Source organism: Nycticebus coucang, chromosome 13, assembly GCF_027406575.1.
Source record: "Nycticebus coucang isolate mNycCou1 chromosome 13, mNycCou1.pri, whole genome shotgun sequence".
NCBI lineage: Eukaryota > Metazoa > Chordata > Mammalia > Primates > Lorisidae > Nycticebus > Nycticebus coucang.
This window is the reverse complement of record NC_069792.1, coordinates 64,146,685-64,167,004: the sequence shown is the minus strand read 5'-3', so window position 1 is coordinate 64,167,004 and position 20,320 is coordinate 64,146,685. Positions and strand designations below refer to the sequence as shown.

The 20,320-nt window shown below is 44.7% G+C and overlaps 1 long non-coding RNA gene across 1 annotated transcript; it reads left to right on the top strand.

The window, feature by feature from the left end:
• The first annotated feature begins 14,941 nt into the window (after positions 1–14,941).
• LOC128563768 (uncharacterized) lies at positions 14,942–18,902 on the top strand. The gene is made up of 3 exons (XR_008373886.1): positions 14,942–15,476; positions 16,925–17,959; positions 18,794–18,902. It is a non-coding gene; the product is annotated as an uncharacterized LOC128563768 (long non-coding RNA).
• Positions 18,903–20,320: the final 1,418 nt, after the last annotated feature.

Genomic DNA, 20,320 nt, shown 5'->3' with positions numbered 1-20,320 from the left:
TTAAAGGAGGAAAATCTAGACATTTGGGAGAAGCCATGCCTCCACAGCAGCGGCTGTGTAAACTGCTTGCTCAACATTGTAGGATCTCCCAGCAAAACACTATTGGGGATTTTGATTTTGTACTTGTGAGTGATAACAGGCTCAGCTTTCTCTAGAGAGGATCATACATTCTCTCTGCTATCATGGAGAGCAAGGCCATCCCTCTCTGTCTTCTGCTGTACAACCCTGGACAGTGTTTCTATAATACTGTGAGGGAGGCAGGGAATGTTTTAAAGATTCTCTAAGAAGAATCTTCAAACTCAATCTTATTATCAAATATAGTGCATGTCCAAGCTCTTCCTTTTCCTGTCCAAGATTACAATCCCGGAAGAGTCACTGTGATCCTATGAGAGAACAGTTGTTTATAGATGCATCATTTAAATTCTTTCTAGCCATGTTGATTATGGCCTGGCTTGTTCTTAAACAACCAGAGAACATAGGTGCAGTGCTTGGAAGAGTAATCCTTACTTCAAACAAATCAAAATAGGACTTTTTTTTTTTTTTTAGCCTGAGTCTCACTCTGTGTCCAGGCTAGAGTGCCATGAGTTCAGCCTAGTTCACTGCAACCTCAAACTCTCAAGTTCAAGCAATCCTCCTGCCTCATCTGTCTGGGTAACTGGGACTATAGCTACCCACCACAATGCCAAGCTAGTGTTTTCTATTTTTAGTAGAGACAAGGTCTTGCTCCTGCTCAGGCTGATCTTGAACTCCTGACCTCAAGGGATCCTACCTTGGTCTTCCAGATTATAGAACTGAGCCAGCCAATTTTGTTGCTCTTTTCAAAGAACCAGCTTTTAGTTTCACTGATTTTGTTCTTTAATGTTTTTCTAGTCTCTATTTCATTAATTTCTGCTTTAATCTCTATTATTTTCTTCTTTCTATGTGCTTTAGGTTTAGTTTGTACTTTTTCCAGTATCTCAAGGTGGAAGTTCAGGTTATTGATTTGAGATCTTCCTTTCTCCCTCCCTTCCTCCCTCCCTCCCTATCTTCCTCCCTCTCTTCCTTCCTTCCTTCCTTCCTCTCTCTCTCTCTCTCTCTTTCTTTTTTCTTTCAAAGAGACAGGGTCGTGCTCCGTAGCCCAGGCTGGAGAGCAGTGGCATCATCATAGCTCACTGCTACCTTGAACATTTGGGCTTAAGTGATCCTCCTGCCTCAACCTCTCTAACAACCATAGCTACAGGTGTGAGCCACCACACTCACTAAACCTTTCTTAATATAAGCATTCATAATATTCCCCTTTGGCACTGCTTTAGCTGTCTTCCATAAACTTTCATAAGTCCTGTCTTCTTTTTCATTCATGTTATTGTATTTTCTGATTTCCATTTTCATTTGTTTCTTGATGCATTGATTATTTTGGTTATTTAAGAGTGTGTTGTTAGGCGGATGTGATGGCTCATGCCTGTAATCCTGGCACTCTGGAAGGCTGAGACGGAAGGATAACTTGAGCTTGGGAGTTGGAGACCAGCCTGAGCAAGAGCTAGACTTGGGCATCGGGCATCATGGTAGATCCCTGTAGTCCCAGCTCCTTGGGAGGCTGAGGCAGGAGGATCACTTGAACCTGGGAATTTGAGGCTGCGATGAGCGAGGCTGATGCATGACACTCTAGCCTGAGCAACAGAGTGAGACTATGTCTCAAACAAAAGAAAACTGAGTGTGTTAATTTCCATGTATTCATAAATTTCCGAATTTATTCTTACTATTGACTTCATTCCACTGTGGTCGGAGAACACACTTTATGTTATTTGTATCCTTTTAAATTTTTTGAGTTTTGTTTTGTGGCCTAGTATAGGGTTTATATTGGAGAATGTTCCATTTGCACTGGAGAAGAATGCATATTTTTTTTTGGTTGGGTGGAATAGTAGATGTCCATTAGGCCTTGTTGTTTTATAGTATGTTCCAGGTCTCCTGTTTCCTTGTTTCTCTCTCTAGCTGGTCTGTCCACAGTTGAAAGTGGTGCATTGTAGTTGACTTCTAAAGACCACTTTGACTGTGCAAAGGACGCAGTAGTTCAACTTCTAAGAAGTACTTGGATGTGTGATACACAATTGTAGTCACAGCATCCTCGTAAAGCAGATACATAAAGGTATTCATGGTCCCTTTTTGAAAATGGGCAAGGGAAAGCATGGAGCAATTAATTGATGTGCCCAGAATTAGTGAGTGAGCAGCCGAGGGGGGACAGCATGCCAGTGCTTTGACTGCCCTGGTATAACCCTGCCATCAGCTGAACTGCCTTTTTTGCTGACTAGCTAGGACAGTTGCACCAATATATTGTGTGTGTGTCTGTGTTTGTGTCTGTGTCTGTGTCTGTGTGCTGATGTGACGGAGGGAGACAGAAAGGGAAAGAGTGTTAGAGAGCACGTGCGGGTGTGTTCAAACTCAACCCTGAATTTCTCGTTATCCTGGAGCCACAATCAGACTTACTCATTCTTGGAATTTTTGCACATGATTGGAGTGTAGTTGTGAATTCATTATTTACATAACATTTTTCTTTCGTCTCTCCCTTAACCTGGAGGGGAGAAAGGACTTTCTTTAGAGTCATAATAGACACCGCTGCCCTTATCTTTCATGCTGAAAGCCAAAGGGCATTCCTGTAGGCTTTTCAGGATAGTGTGAGGGACAATGTGGGTGTCAGATTGGCCACTAACAAGGCTTCTCTCCTTCCCTGCCTTCCCTCTTTCTCACCTGACTGTCTACATGGTAGGTGCTCAATCAATATTTATTGATTTAGTGCTGTAAGGAAGCCAGGCTGTTATGCCCTAGTTAATGAACAAGGGAAGTTAGTCAATGAGAGGTGAGGCTGATGGAGCCCCACGCAGACTCCTCGCTCCTCAGGTGTTTTCTAGAGGCTGGCTCTGAGCAGAAAGACAGATGAAGACCTTGAGAGGAGATAAACAGCAGCATAGATCACAGCAAGAATGGGATGCCTGGACCCTGGTCCTGCCACTGAGATGCCTCACCTCTTAGGTTAGTGGCCGTCTCTGTGTCCTTGACTATAAAGTGAGGGCGTGAACCCTAAAGGCCTGCAGGGTTTATTTCTGCCCTCATTTTTTCCCTCGTTCTGTGGAATACTTCATTCCTTTGCTCACTTGCTTTCATACTCATGTCCTGAGTCAATCACTATTCATAGAGGAACTACCAAACCCCAGGCACCCAGGAGACTGGGTGGGGCGTGGGGAGGGATGTAGAGATTGACGGTGAGCCACTCTGGCCCTTGAGCCCATCCCGCTAGATGGAGGGAGAGAATGGAAGACAGACATCCACGCGGATAACAACACAGGGCAGGATTAGATTGCTGGCTCCTGGGGCAATAGTGCTTGTCTCTGAAACCTTGGGAACTGAGGCAATGCCAAGGGGAAGCTTGGAGTAGGGTGCTCTTGAATGAGTGGGAGAGCTCAGTGGGATTCTCTAAGCACTTAACAGTACTTGAGGAGGTCATAGATCAGCTCTCACCACCCCCCTGGAGACAGGAGGGATGAATGCATGTGGTGACTGCAAGTCTAGGTATTTGGGGTTGAGTAAAGAATCCACATGGAAGTATTTGTAATCTATGTTGAGTCCATCCAATAGGCCTCCAACGTTCTGTGAGACCAGTTGCTCCTAAGATCTGTTGTCCCTCAGAGATCAATGGGACTCAAAGGGGCCTTGGAAGGAAGCCCATGAGTCTCCCAGGGCCATGCCCCAGGTAGACACAGTTTGACCCGCACATGGGTGGATAAGGGCCATCCCTTGGACTTGGGTCAGTTGCATTTCTAGTGATTACAGAGCCCACAGGTCAAACCAGCCCATGCAAATGTCCAATAGAGCTTGGAAACAAAACCAAAAGCTTCCAGAAAAATTAAAAAAAGGTGGGGGAAGGAAAAGAAAAGAAAATTAAAGAAACCCTGAGTCATATGCTCTTGTGCAGCCTGAGCTATCTTGCTGCTGTGCTCAAGACCAGCATCTGCCCTTGGCTGTGGGATGATGGGACTCCAGTGATAACCTCATGTCACCTCTCTTCCCACTGGACCAGAGAGTGGGAAATCCCATCTGGATCCCTTTATACTCCACCAGAAAGAGCTGCACTTCAAATCCTAACATAGGAGGGAGAATAACAACACAGCTAAATTGATCGCTCGCTGTGTACCAGGCGGTGTGCTAAGTGCTTTATACCCAATCTTGTTCCATTCTTCAATCCTACAAGGTAGGTCTATCATTGTCCCTGTTTTTATTGATGAGGAAACTGAGACATGGAGAAAACAAGCAGCATAGTAATTAAGATTCAGAGTGTGTAACTCCTAAGGATACATTTTTGTTTGTTTGTTTGTTTAGAGACAAGATCTCATATGTTGTCCAGACTGGTCTCAAACTCCTAGCCTCAAGTGTTCCTCCTGCTTTGGCGTCCCAAAGTGCTATGATTGCAGGAATAAGCCATTGTACCCAGCCAAGACACATTCTTAACCATTTACCCAATAATGCACCTCTAATGGCTGTTATCATAAGTGAAAATTATGCAACAGAACACACACATTGGAACACCTTTCTCTTCCTATGAGTTGAATTTTAATTTGAATGTTTGTGTTTTCTGTTGGATGTATGTTTTTAATATTATAGGCCACCACAAATGCTTGATGGAGGGAGACACATTATAAAGCACAGTTTATTTAAGAAAAAAAAAAAAAGTAACAGAACACACAGAGAGATGTTGAAAATTGGCTCCAACCTCTGGTTATGACTGCTTCGGGCTGGGGGCTGGTGGAATTGTCTTCGTGGCTGCCAGACGGATGGTCGTTTGAAGTTGGCTGGTTATGAGAGTCAGTAGCGTGAACTTGGAGAGAAAGATAAACATACAACAACTGTTCAAAGCTTCGGTGTTGTGATCGCTAATTGAGAAAGGCTCTAAATGATACCTGCCAGGGTGGAAGAATTTTACTCCTGGGGATTAGTGGCTCAGGCTAACTCTGGGTCTGTGTTCCTTCAGACTCTCCCTTAAGGAAAATTATAACTGATTTCAGAGTCCTAATCAAAGAAAAACAGATAAACTTCTGAGTAGCCCAGGGCAGCAAAAACACCTTTCACTCGGAACCTCTTCAGATGGACTCTTTACACATGTACACACACTAACACATGTGCACTCTCAGACATGTACACACATACACACACCCTCGGAAACATGCTTGCGCCCAGATATATTCATGTGCAGAAGCTCGCATAACATCACACATATTCTCTCTCTCACACACACCTTGCTTCCTGCTCTCTCTCCCCTGCACACACATACTTCTGGCAAGACGGCGGTAGCTGTACTGACCTGCCTGAGTCTCCTTCTGGGCCCAGCCCTGGTTGGGGTTTTCCCAAGCCTGGGCTCATTGTGGCAGCCATGCTGTCTTCGCCTTTCCCTCAGAGCCTGGTCACACAGTCCAAGTGCGAATGTGCTGAGTGAGCAGGCCGGGGTGAGGGTGGGAATCCTTAGCTGGCCTTCTTGGGGGCTCTCTGGCGTCTTGTCCCCTCTGGCTTCTTCCTTTTCCTGAGACAGCTTGGTAAGGTGGACAGGACACTGGGGCAGACCATATTCGTGGGACCTTGTCTGAGCTGCTGCTTAAACTTCTCTGAGTCTTTATTTCCTCGGCTATAAAGTGGAGTTAATATATTATGGAGTTGGAGAAAGTACTGAATCCCATGCTTGACAGGAATGTGCTAATGCAGTGGGGATTATTATCCGTGATTCTTCTGGCTGATAAGCTGTAAAATGTCTCTCCTGTTCACTCCCAACTCGCACTGGCAAACTTTTCTGCCAGATGAGTCAGCTTTGTACCAATGTGGTTATAAGAAAGCTTTTAAAAAAAGAAGCGCCAATGTACTATGCTGATTACCGGCAAAAGAAAAGAAGCACCTTCATGCTATTTTTTTTTTATTAGGGGATACACACGTTTCGTTTACACACTTTGTTTTTGCGCAGATTGAGTGAAAGTTATAAGTGTGCCCTTCGCTCAGAGAGTGTGCACTGTGCCAAATACGTGTGAATTGATCCATCCCCTTCTCTCCCCTCCCCCAGCTTGATTCTCACTGAAATTTACTTCCATATGGCCACCCATTTGGCATTGAGTCCGTGTGTTTGCTTCTCCGTTCTTGTCATGTTTTACTTTTCCAGTTCCCTCCAGAATGTCTAAAAAGATACTAGCTCACTCTTTCTTTTAAAGGCTGAGTAGTACTCCGTAGTATGCATATACCAAATTTTATGAATCCATTCACATGTGGTGAGCACTTGGGTTGTTTCCACATCTTTGTTATTATGAATTGCGCTGGTGTAAACATGTTAGTGCAGGTATCCTTTTTATAAAATGACCTTTTTTCTTTGGGCATATACCTGGCAGTGGGATTGCTGGATCAAATGTAGGTCTACTTTAAGTTCTTTTTTTTTTTTTTTGGTTTTTGGCCGGGGCTGGGTTTGAACCCGCCACCTCCGGCATATGGGACCAGTGCCCTACCCCTTGAGCCACAGGCGCCACCCTACTACTTTAAGTTCTTTAAGGCATCTTCATGCAATTTTCCATAGAGATTGCACTAGTTTGCAGTCCCATCAAAAATGTTTATGAGTTCTCCGCTTTTTTTTTTTTTTTTAAACAAATGAATATCTGAGAATTCCCTTAAAAGAATCTTCATTTTTAGATGTAAGTAGTTCAGGAGTGATTTCTATCATGAGTGACATAGGTGCTGTCTCCATGAGGGGCTCTGTTTCTAGAAGCAGTGCCTCTTCCCCCCATCTGCTCGCTTCTTCCTGAAAGTATCCATTGGTGCTTAGTAAACACCAATTTTGGTAAGAAAGAAAAAATGAAATGCCATAGTTCACAAGAAGAGGAAAACAGTGCAGGGAGGGAATCCGTCAAAGATACAATACTTTTTACAATTTTGCTGAACATGATCCCACTGAACATCTTCCCAGTAGTAAGGATCGTTGTAAATACCAAACTGAGCACCACTTTGTCCCAAGCACTATTGGCATCTAACATACTTTGCCTTTCTTCTCCTTTATGACACTTACCACAAATGTCCTGACATCATCATTCTTGTCATAATCTGTTTCATGCTTCTGTCTCTCACTAGAAGACAGCCTTCATGAGGGCCTGGGCCTGGTCTCTGCTGCTTACCATCGTATAGCCCGTGTCTAGCTTAGAACCCGGCACACAGCAATGCTTAGTAAATGCTCATTGAATGACTGAATGAGCTACTGTCCTTGCAGCAAAGTAGGCACTGTGATCTCCATTTTATAGATAAGGAAACAAATGTTTAAAGTGAAATGGCATTCTAAGGAGACAGTACTTCAAGGTGCTGGGAACTAAACTTCAGTTTGTTGACTCCAAACACATTTACTGTCTTGGCTGCTAACGTGACTATTCTAGTGACAGTCTGGACTGGGTAGCCTTGTTTTGGTTGTGTAAACCCTGAAGGGCACTTGCTTAATAAACATTCTTCTGGGGTTAGCTCCCATAGCTAGTCCTCAGTCACCCTATATACTGTCCTTCTTTTTTAACATCTCTCCATGTACTTTCTGCTGTCTGACTTTGTATATGGCCTTTGCACAGTCAGTCCTTTTCTTTTTTGCCTGAGCAGAGGGCCCATCTTAAAACAATCCCCCATCTAGTCCCCTCCTCTGCCCCAGGGGTCCTAGCTATGAAGCTTGGGATCAGTATCACCAAGATTGTTCCATGTAATTAACAGTCATCCTGACTGCCCTGATCAGAGCCAACCATAACCTCCTTGTTGCCAAATCCCACAGACATTCCAGAGTTCTCGCCTCACACCTCTCACGTGCATTGCTGCTATTGACCACCCCCACTGGCAAGCACTCCTGTGTCCCACTCCTACCCTGTCTCCTTGGCAACCTCTATCTTCTTGTTATAGTTGTCCCTGTTGTTTCGAAGGCCCGAGGCCAGGTTCAAACCTGCCAGTCCTGGTGTATGTGGCGGGCTCCCTAACCACTGAGCTACGGGCACTGAGCCAATCTTTCAGATTTCATATGTGATAATTTCCTTCTGTATTGCCTATGTGATAAAGTCTATAGACTTCTTAACTTGGCCTGCAAGACACTTTCTAAGCTGACCTCACCTTCCTTTGAAGTTCCATTCTGTACCCAGCTTCTTTATTACGTTAGGAGCACAGTAAAATCTCCCTGACTTTTCTGGAATCTTCCTGCTGGGGACAGTACTGTCTTTCTGCCCCACTTCCAGTATATATTCCTTAGGTTTTGGTTCAAATTTCAATTCCTCCAGCAAGCCCTTCCCATCCCCTCACTGGGGCCCTGACCTGAGACCTTCCTTGGAGGCTGGAAGTTCTACCAGGGCAGGGACCACATCATCTTCCTCACCAGTGTAGCCAAGACGCTTAGTCCCATGTGGGATAAACAGTGCACTATGTGCCACCGAGCAGGTCGTTTACTGAAAGACTCCAGTGTGCTCCATTTGCATGATCTACACTGTGGACGCGCCCCATAGAATTACGAGAATTATGCAGTGCTGGACCTAAACACACACAGGGGCCAGCAAAAAGTTTTGAATTTATGATCGAATAAGTAAATAAATTTTGCTATCTTTGGTGCTCTCTGTTAGTAACAAAATTAATGTTTGGCTAAAGGAAAATAATCTGATTTCAGTAGTCTCTTTTCAAATGCCAAAGAATGCCGCATTTGCAACTAGAAAAAAATGTGCTAAAGCTTAAAGCAATGGCTGTAAAGTCTTGGTGAGCGTTGGAATCACCCGGAAGACTCTGAAATGTACTGATGCTTGGGCCCACAGAGCACCTAAACAGGGGCTGGGGGCATAGCAGTGATTTTTTTTTAATGTCTCCCCAGATGTGTCTAATGCACAGCCATGGCTGGGAACCTCTGGCCTAAGGAGCATCCAAGCACATCCGAAGTGCTTACGAAATTCGTCTGGCAATCATTAACCACACTCACACAGTCCGTCCAGGAGCCACAGGGCTGAGCACCCAGGATGAAAGCCTTTGGGGGTTCCATGTATTTCTTCTCTGCCTTTTGGAACCCAGATACTTTATCCCATTCAGCCATTCACAGCATGTTGGCTTCATGGGTCCCAGCAAGGCCCCTCTCTGCTGTTCTACATTTATTCTCTTTTATCCCCATTCTCTTCCACAGACAAGCATTGTAATACATCTGGTGTGTGTACGGTGTGCACTTGTGTTTATATGCGGTCTTGTACAAACGTGTTTTGCTGCATTTTATGCCTGTGTTTTGACTTCATATAAATATATTGTGTTCAAGACCCATTCTGATTGTTAATGTTCCACTCCATCCACGTTGCAGCCATTGTGGAGACATCCAGCTGGTTGCCTCTAACTGCTGCAAAGTGTTCCAGCCATTCTCCCATTACACTTTCCACGCATGCCCCGGGGGCACTCCCACACTGCTCCCAGTGTCGGCACCACAGCATTGCAATCAGCATCCTTGCTTCTGTCCCCTTGGGGACCTGTGTGAGCATTTATCAGGGATGCATACCCTCTCTCCAGTCTATGAGATATATATTCGAGGCCTCATTATATATATGTTTTGTATAATAGATACTTTTACAAAAATACATGCAAAAAATATCCAAGTTGGGAGTTGTGGCGGGCGACTGTAGTCCCAGCTACTTGGGTGAATGAGGCAAGAGAATTGCTTAAGCCCAAGAGTTTGAGATTGCTGTGAGCTGTGACACCGCAGCACTGTACCCAGGATGATAGCTTGAAACTGTCTAAAAAAAAAAAAAACCCAAGTGCTTTGTGTAATGTGTTGATTGCTGCAATACTGGACCCAAACAACATGTGTGAGAGGCTCTAAGAAAACAATCGAACACATTCCTAATGCTACAAAAAGGGGTGGGAATTGTGGGATCTCAGTTTTATTTAATCCTGATAATCCTTTCAGGCTAGATTTTAATAGAAGGAGTAGTTGCTAATAGGGACCACTGGGTCACCTCAAATGAAATCTCAGTGGCATTTAGCCATTTCTTGACTTGTTTACAAATGTCATTAGGTAAACAACTTCTAACTCCTACTGATTTTAACACAGTTTTTCACAACCTGTTACAAAATAGGGCCAATGATGAAATCCAGGTCAAGCAATCAGGTTGTATGCATTAAACCTAACCTCCACTGATAAAGTTAGGCAGAATCAGACATTCTAATTTAGGAAAGAATGACACTTTGCCAAAACTCTGCTCATTATAATCATCACCCTAAGCTGAATGACACACTGAAAGGACTTCGGCATTTAATTGGCAATAATCCTGAGTGGTAGTAGTTCATTGAAAATCCTTTGTAAATAGTTACATAATATAAATATCAGACACGCTGTTATCTAGAGATTTCTAAACCAGATTTCTGTGTTTCAAGCAGTTGTTACTTCAGCAGAAATACAGTAGAAACTATAGTTGACCACCTCCTTATATTGCCCATCTCCTTAACTTGACCTAATTTTCATAAACCAGACGTGTACCACATGTACGCATCTGTCCTGTAGGTCTTGTTCCTTATCTTGACCACCTCCATACGTTGACCAGTGTATCATGTTTCTCTGGGTTGTCAACTTAGGGAGCTTCTAGTGTATATAGGTTAATGCTGAGACTTGTGACAGTTTTTGCATTTGACCAGAAGCTTCCATAGTTATTAAGCATTTACCCTCCAGCTAGTAGAGTGCGGTAGTTAATATTGCAGACTGCTTACTAGTACTGTCACTTTGGGCAACGGGATTATTATTTCTGTGCCTAAGTTTCCTCATCTGAAAAACAGGCATGGTGGTAGGCCCTGCCCTTCAGGGTAGTGTAAAAATTAAATGGAATAACACATCTAAGACACTTTACATATAGAAAGCCCTAGAATATCATAAGCCTTGGAGATTCCCAGCAAGTATTCTTGTGCTGATGATTTATTTGGGCATCCTAACCAGAAGTGGGGCATTCCAACTCCAGATAATTTCTTTAGATTCACTCACTCCTCTGGCTAGTCCATGGCACATGCTGTCAGCCTCCCCAGGCATCTATAGCGCTCAGCCCTTCTTCACTGACCCATTGCTTTGCGCTGTTCATCTGTGAATGTGTATCTCTTAGTTTGCTTTTTCTGCCCACCTAGATTTAAACTGGAAGGAAGTGATGATAACTTCTATTCCCTTTGTATCTTGGAAAGCCCCTTGGCTAGTTCAAAGACACAGAATAGACTGGTAGGATATTTCCTTTTTACTAACTTAAAAAGTCCTTTTGAAATTTTGCTAGTGTAGTGCTTGTCTTAATATGTCTTATATATTGTATATATAAAACCTGGACCTGGTGTAGTGGCTCATGCCTGTAATTCTAGCACCCTGGGAAGCTGAGGCAGGTTGATCACTGAGCTTAAGAGTTCTAGACCAGCCTGAGCAAGAGCAAGACCCCCATCTCTACCAAAAAAAAAAAGCAAATAGGAAAACTAACCAGGTGTGTTGGAACATGCCTGTAGTTCAGCTACTTGGAAGGACGAAGCAAGAGGATCTCTTAAGCCTAAGAATTTGAGGTTGCTGTGAGCTATGACACCATAGCACTTTACAAAGGGTGACGAGAGTGAAACTATCTCAAAAAGCAAACAACCAACCTGAATTGTGTAACTTCATTCTTTCTTTTTAAGAGAAGTTGAGCTCGAGTTTTTTTCTTGGTCACTTCTAGCAAATTTTATTCCTTAGTAGACCCATAATTTCTTTCTCCTCAAAGCTCCCACCAGGGTCTGTGTTGCTTTGCTTTGGAAATTGATGGATCTTCAATTCTATTACTTTTTCCATAGAGGAACTTCCTGTTTGAGTCATTGAGCAACACAAAGCCGTGTGTGTGTGTGTTTCTGTGAGAGTGAGTGTGTGTGTGTGGCTATTTCAAAGTCACTCCCCTTTTACAGATTTTTTTCAGCCTCCCTGTGTTCTCATAGCATTAAAGGTTATTATCATACATAATTGTGAAACATTATTACCTTTTACAGGTAGGAAGTTGGATGCATTTCAATTGCTTCTCTCAGCCACTGGTTGATTCACGTAGTTTTCTGACATTCAAGCTTAAACATATTGCTTCCATAAACAGGAGCAATGATTTCCACATGGGGCTATGGCCTTCACGTTCTTATTTAATGCTCACTCTTAAACTACAAACTGATTTCTATAGCTCATCAGTCTCCCACCAATATGATTTTTCTTTTTCTTCTTTTGTTTTTTTTTTGAGATAGAGTTTCACTTTGGCCGCCTGACTAGAGTGCTGTGGCGTTATAACTCACAGCAACCTCAAGTTCTTGGACTCAAGTGATCCTCTTGCCTGTATTTTTGTATGTTTAGTAGAGATGGGGTTTCACTCTTGTTCAGGCTGGTCTCAAACTCCTGAGCTCAAATGATCCACCCACCTCAGCCTCCAGAGTGCTGGGATTACAGGCGTGACCACTGTGCCCAGCCCCACATGACTTTTTCTTTGGCTGACCTAGTGGGTGCTGCTGGTGCCCTGGTGGATTTTAGTTCTATATTTCTATATTCAAGGAATTCGTATCAACACCGTCACCACCTTTGCTCTTTTAGCTCTGATAATAATTTTTACTTTGTTTCATTTTCATACCTTGTCTTATCTCTGAAAGGACTTATGATGGCTAGTTTAAGAAACACATTTTTTCTCCCACCATTTGTTAAGTCCTATAATCTTCTGACCTTATTCATTAGTAGGCAATGGCTTTGGGGCAAAGAGAAGTCAGGATAAGGAAGAACACGAATCACACTTATGACTCCTGCTATCCTTAGAGTCTTGAGTCTTGTTTTTTTTTTTCTGTTGAGAAAGAGTCTCACTTTATTGCCCTTGGTAGAGTGCTATGGCGTCACACAGCTCACAGCAACCTCCAATTCCTGGCTTAGGCGAGTCTCTTGCCTCAGCCTCCTGAGCAGCTGGGACTACAGGCACCTACCACAACGCCCAGCTATTTTTTTGTTGCAGTTTGGCCGGGGCCGGGTTTGAACCTGCAACCCTCCATGTATGGGGCCAGTGCCCTACCCACTGAGCCACAGGTGCTGCCCTAGAGTCTTGTTTTTAATTTTATTTTAATTAATTAATTTTTTTGTTTGTTTTTATGTTTTAAAGAGACAAGGTCCCTATCTATCGCCTGGGCTGGAGTGCAGTAATGTCATCTTAGCTCACTGCAGCCTTGAACTCCTGGGCTCAGGTGATCCTCCGGCCTCAGCTTCCTAAGTAATTGGGACTACAGGCTCGTACCATACACCTGGCAAATTTTTGAGGGGTGCAGGTAGAGACTGGGCCTTGCTGTGATGACACTCAGGCTGGTCTCGAACTCCTGGACTCAAGTGATCCTCCTGTTCAGGCTCCCCAAAGGGCTAGGATTACAGATGTGACTCACTGTGCCTGGCCTATGCTTGGGGTCTTAATTGTCTGCTTCTACTCACATTTCATTCATTTTTTTTTTTTTCTTTTTGCAGTTTCTGGCCAGGGCCGGGTTTGAACCCACCACCTCCAGTATATGGGGCCAACACCCTACTCCTTGAGCCACAGGCACAGGACTGTCTTGGGAGTCACATTTATTTCTTAGTGACCCTACTCACATTTATTTCTTAGTGACCACCAGGGGATAGGGATTCTTGCTTTTCTGCCTGTTCTTGATCTATGATGCTAAGGTCATTGAAATTTATTTATTTTAGAGACAGAGTCTCACTTTGTCGCCCTTGGAAGAGTGCTGTGGCGTCACAGCTCACAGCAACCTCCAGCTCTTGGGCTTAGGTGATTCTCTTGCCTCAGCCTCCCGAGTAGCTGGGACTATAGGTGCCCGCGACAACGCCCAGCTATTTTTTTGTTGCAGTTTGGCTGGGGCCAGGTTTGAACCTGCCACCCTTGGTATATGGGGCTGGTGCCCTACTCGCTGAGCCACAGGCGCCGCCCAGGTCCTCGAACTTGAAATTTCACATTATCCTCATTTTTCTTGATCTTGACAGATTTGGCATTCTTTTGCTGTACTGTGAGCAGAAAATCCCTGGTTTCCTCAAGTTTTTGAGACATGGTGACAAGGAGCACCAGGACAGGACACAGACTGGCAACCTGAGTGCGAGAAGCAAGAAGGATGAAAAAGCTCTTTGTGCTTATTCCTGAGCAAAGCCCTTGGCAAAATGACGTGGATGCTCTTTCTCTTCCAGGGCCGGTGGCCCGATCATCAGCTGTCCTGTGTCCTTCTCAGCTCTAATTCAGACATTTAAGCAGAAGTCCTCTCAGGAGCATCCAAGGGAGACACTGGAATGTATTTGCTTTATACTCTTTCCCATATCCTAGCCAGACTGCTTAAAGTGCCCCAAGTCCAAGCCCCTTCTGCTATGCCCCTAACCTCCTCCAATCCCAGGACAGTCCTGTGCCTTTGGCCTCAAGCTTAGTCTCTCTCCTCTGAGCTCAGGAGCTCGGGGGTCCCTGAGACGGTGGGGTATTGACATTCTCACGTTCTTTACACACAGTGGAGGGCTTCTCTTTGTCACCTTCCCAAGCTCTACCCACTAGTCTCAGGGCGGCATCTTCTGTGAGGCCACTCCCTACATTCTTGCATTTGGACGGCAGTCCCCTAGATCCCATTCTCTTGTAAAACTCACTGCCAACTTGTAAATTAAAAGCAAAAATGTGCATCTACATTAAAATCATTGTAAAAATATTTTTTAGAGCACAGTCTTAAAAATGTCTCCTGAATATTTGCAGGAGTGAAAAAGGGCTAATCTAGTGGCTTAAATAGCAACTGCTCTTAAGAAGCCTGCACATCACAAGAGAGTGGTCAGACATTTGCTTGAATTTGAATTTCAGGGGAGCCAGAACCTTTTGATCTTCATTGGTGAGGCAGACCCCCATTTTCTATTTGACCTCTGGCTTATTTAATTATGGAGTAAATTGAGTGTTCCTGGGTAGCACCTTTTAGAAATTAATGGAACTGTCTTCAGCAGCCCAGAGGCCAAGATCAAAAAGTGGACTCTGCCCTGTGCTAGCTGGGTAAACCTGTGCCAGCTGGGTAACCTTGGGCGAGTAATCTCACATGTCTAAACTTCAGAGTCTTCATCTGTCAAGTGGACATGGTCCCATTTGCATCCGGGGATGGTTATGCAGCTAAAATGAGAAAACACCTGTTGACCAGCCACAGTGGGTCTGGCACAGTGCTGGGTACACTGCACCGTGATGCCAGGTGGAAGCTGTGTCTGCTGTCATGCCACTGGGACACTGGCAGGATTTACAGACCGGTTGTGACAGAGTATAGACATTTTTGTCAGAAGCAATGTCTAAGCAGGGGCCTGAAGGATGAGTAGAAGGTTAGGGAGTGTAGTCCAAGCAGAGGGAACAGCGTGGGGAGGGTGTCCTGGAGCAGCGATGGGAGACCAAGAGAGAGGTTGGAGAGAGAAGCCTCAGCCACCCCACCACAGACCACAGAAGCCACTGCTTGAAGACCAGGTATGAGGCCATCATATAATATCAGTTCTGGTGCAGAACCCTGGTGCCCTAAGTGGAGTTTGGAGCAATGAGGTTGTGGAGCAGCCAGTGGATTTGAGAGAGACTTAGGAGAGGTAGAACTGATGGATTTGGTGATTTGTTGGACACAGTGGGTTCACTCAGCACAAATCCAGCAAATATTAGCTGAGTGTTCTGGCTTTTCCTTGCAGGACCTTCACGCTCTTACTTCCTTACAGACCCCTGGGTCAAATGTGCCAAATCTCACTTGACTATCCAGCCCCATCCATCCCTAGAGACCAGGCTGGAGGAATGGGGTGTCTCTGAGCCATTCCTGTTTTAGAAAAGCCAGACTTTGAAAACGACTGTCAACCCTTGAGGTTTTGGGCGTTCATTACTCAGTGGATTCTTGGGTTTTTGTCCTTTCTCCAAAAGCCCTTTCATGGCCTAAAGAAAGGGTCTGGGAAGAACAATCTTAATCACCCAACCCAGCTACCGCCCTGAGCCAATGGGAAAGGCTGGGGTAGAAAAGACCTCAGGCTGTCCTTCAGAAATACCTTCTCCTTCAGAGAGCCTTTTCTAATCCTGCCTCGTATTCTTTGATGCTAAAGTCTGTTTAAAATCCTTGATTCCACCCCAATAAATGGCAAGGAGAGGCAGTGAGTGTGTGAGGGATGGCAGGAAAATCAGCACAGAATTTAAGGTGTTCCGTGGACAGGAGCCGGCTGCACATGTGAGGAAATTAGAACCTCCTCTTTACAACTCTGGAAAACGGCAAAAACTTTGAGTTATTTTGAAGTTACTTTTGATTGTAAGACATCCCATTCTGAAACTGGGCCATGTGGATCAGCGTTTTAATACGTTTAACATAAATACAGCAAAAATAACTGACGTTTATGAAATGTTAATTACGAACGAGACCCCATACAAGGCAGGGAACTTTAGCTCCTTTATTCTGTACAATGATGCTCTTGGGGAAATGGGACCATTGTTCCCATTTCGCAGATGAGGAAGCGGAAGCTCAGAAAGTTGTGGTCATTTGTCCAGTGTCCCATAGCTGGTACATGGAGGAGTAAAGCCGGAGAAAAGCATTAAAATGAGGATATTTAGGGTTTTATTAAAGTTGAAAACTAAACAGCTTATTATCTGTGGCAGGTATTGTGTTTGGTAACAGGAAAATCACCCTGATCAGGGATGTTGTATAAATACTGTCTAATATTTATTTGTGGTCTACCTGTTCTTGGAGAGCTTCACCAGGAGGTGAAGTGCCCGTTTGTCCACTTTGGCTTCTGAAGGCCTGGCCAGTGCTTAACAGCTGCTCTGAGGGGACTGGGGTGCCCGCAGCACAGGCAGCTGTCATGAGTTAGTGGCGCCTCAAGGACAGCCAGGTGGGCTTCTGGCCGGAGTTCACCTCCTGGAGTGCACCCGCACAGTATTTTCTCTCCCTGCAGTCAGCAGCTGGTGAGAAGGAGGCAGAGCAGGCCTGCACACTCCCTGGCTCCGCACCCCAGAGCCTGGGGGGAGATTCTATCCCGGGAACTGGCCTGGCCGGTCTGGCTCCGGTGGACAAGTCTGAGCTGGACAAACAGAGCAGGAAGTGCCGGTCCCTGGTCTGCGCACAGTGATCCTGAGCCCTTGGTAGAATAACCTGTCCGGCCCAAGAGGAGAAAAACTCTCAGCAAACTGGCCCGACAGCACCCTACTGTCTCAGCAACCTGCTCAGAGGCCCGCGTTCTTTGCCTGGACTTTTGAAATTGGGTAATTGGAGCAGTTCTGAAAACACTTGCTGATGTCACTTCTCTGGCAATGATTTTGCTGACCCACAGCTTTCATCGACTGCCACGGTCCCCTAAGTGACGAACCTGATTAGTTGAGGGACATCTGGCAACTCACACCTCCTCTCCAGGCCTGGGTTTCTGTATCTGTAAAATGAATCACTTAATTCAGTGAAGCTGTAGTTTTGACTCTGAAGTCGTTATGGGAAGAATAAAAATCGTAGTGCTATCAGAACAATCAAAGAAATCCCCTCTCCCAATTAGAAAAGATTGATCTCCTTAGGTGACACACAGAGGGGAAGCTGTGGTTAAGATGGCCTGTATTCCACCTAGATGTTGGCATGAAGGGGAAGGAATCTAAGGGTTTTTCCACACTACAGGGAAGTCCCTACTCCTGGTAAGTTATCACAGGTCCTCAGCTGATCTATGGCTCCCCTGACCCCAACCCCAACCCCAAATATCAGTGGTGAGGAGTCACCAGCATCCCTGGGACATAATCCCCTACTTTGGGTGGCATCAAGGAGAGAGAAAAATACATAGAACTGGTGCTAGGAGGGGCCTTTGCTCCAGGCAGCCTGCTTCTTCCCTCAGCTGCAGGGGAAGCTGAGGCCCACAGCCTGACATGCAGCAGGTTCGGGCTGAGCTTACAAGCTGCCGTCTCCACTGCTAACCCAGTGCCAGGAAGAGGAGGAAGAGAATTTTCACCTGTGAGTCACTTCTGTTTTTATCCACCCTAGGGCATCTGTTCTCCCTGTGGTGAGGGTGGACAGCCTGGCACTTCCATGAGGGATTCAGGGCTCATGGATTTCATTTCAGGATCCCTTACTGTCCCAATCTGGGCCTCCGGATCATCTTGAGTTACCACAGTACACTAGTCCAGAAACTTTAAACAGTGCTCAATTGGCTTCACCATCCAGGGTGAGAGGGAGGAAAAAAGAACCCATGTGCCAGTTAAAAAGTCATCTTTCGGATTTAAAATCAGCCCTGGCTAAAATAATCAAGGGAACTGGAAACTATGGAAAGGTCAAAGGTTTGCAGGTTTAGGGTTTCGTGGGAACATGCGCGTGTTTGGACCAGTCCCAAGTGCCTGGGTGACCTGTTTGACAGGTAACAATTAGAGAGTAAGAGCTGGCTGGGCTGGAATGTGGCTGCAGAGGCCGGCAGGAGGATCTGGTTTACCTGTTCTGCAGGTGGGGCCTGCCAGTGGGACAGGCATGTGCACGCAAGACATTCCAAAGAATCGGTTTTCTTTTAAAGACGCAGCAATGGCTGCGGGGTACAAAAGGGTTGGGCTGAGCCCTGGCTGCAAGCCGTTAGCTATTTGCAAGGTAAAGAAGCAAAATAAATAGTTCTCTGAAGACAGCTCAAGGAAGAAACTGCAAAGGCATTCAGAACTTTTTTCTTTAAGGTCTAAAATAAATGAATGCTTTTTGTCTCAGGTCTTGAGAAACCCCAGACTGGTACAAAATGCCAAAGATAATAAAACTGAAAAGTCACCCCCTCCCCCTCTGGCTATTTTTTCTTTTCTTTTCCTTTTTAGAGAAGTCATCATATTGTCAAGAGAAGGAGATAGGGCCCTTGAAGGATGGTGTCTTGGCTGAGATGGCCCAGAAATGCTGGCTGTTTCTCTCAGGATTGCAGCAGAAGATCCCCCCAAAAGCAAAATACTAGGTTTTATTTCCTCAGTAGGTTGTCGATGTAAATTTCCAAATAATTAATGTTTTTTAATTTACCAAGTTTGTTTTCTAAAAAATAAAACCCCCTCTTTCACATTGTTTCTCTTCCCACGACGGGTACTTTCCATTCTTCTGTGAGCTCTCAGAGCTCTGAAGCCCTGCAGGGCACAGCTCTGGAGTCCTGGCTGTGGGGTGGGAGAGGCAAGGCAGCAATAGCAGCCAGTGATTACACTGAGAGTGGCTTGCGATTCACAGTTAATTACAGAAGAAGGAGAGGATCTTAAAATCCAATTGGCAAAATCACAAACAAGTAAAGGACTCAGCTACCTCATTGTTGACTTTTGCTAGTGGTAAAACAGTGGCTGATGTGACAACTTAACTATTTGTGTAGTAGGAAGATTATTCTTTATAGACAATTCACCAGGACTAATCAACCGTCAGTCATAAATTATAATAACAAATCAGTCATAGTATTATAACGGACAGTCAGAGCAATAACAGCTTGCAGTTACTGAGCCCTCCCTAACGAATGTGCCACACTGAACTATCTACATTTTCTTATCTCCACAGCAGTTTTTTTTTTTTTAAATGTCAACTTTTATTTATTTATTTATTTTTTGCAGTTTTTGGCTGGGGCTAGGTTTAAACCCACCACTTTCAGCATATGGGGCTGGCATCCTTCCCCTTTGAGCTACAGGTGCCACCCCTCCACAGCAGTTTTAAGGGAGGTGATCGTGATCTCCATCTTACAGACAAGGTCAGTGGCACAGAGAAATTCCAGGATTTGCTGGAGCTGATACTGTTGATAAGTGGCAGAGCTCGGATCTGAACCCAGACAGTCCATTCATTCCTTCAAAGTCAATGAACTGCTCTGAGTTGGGCACAATGTGCCAGGGGGTTCCAGCACATTGATGAACAAGACGAAGTTGGTCTTTCATGGAAAAATGATGTAATACTTCATAGAGTGTAATTATCGTCTTTGATTCCAAAACCTGACCTCTTAACTATTCCCTAGACAGCCTCTTAGTGGAGCACACACCACATTCTGATTTAGCCTTTTATCCCACAAATTACCATACCAAGACCGCCACCTTCCCCTCTGCCACTCCCCAGCCATTCTGAGACACCTTTAGCAGAGTGTCTTAGTTTGGCAAAGGACAAGGGCCATTTTCTGGGGTAGATATTGGATTTACTACAGGCTTATATTGTTTTTATTTGTCTAATTAGTGTGGGAGCAGTGAATTCAAGTTCAAATGCTCTGTGAGCAGAGCTTATTATGGGTGTAAGAAGCCATTTTGATTACAACAAATATTTGCTCATTATTTTTTTCTCATTGTTTTTTTTTGTTTGTTTTCTTAATTGTTGGAGATTCATTGAGGGTACAAGAAACCAGGTT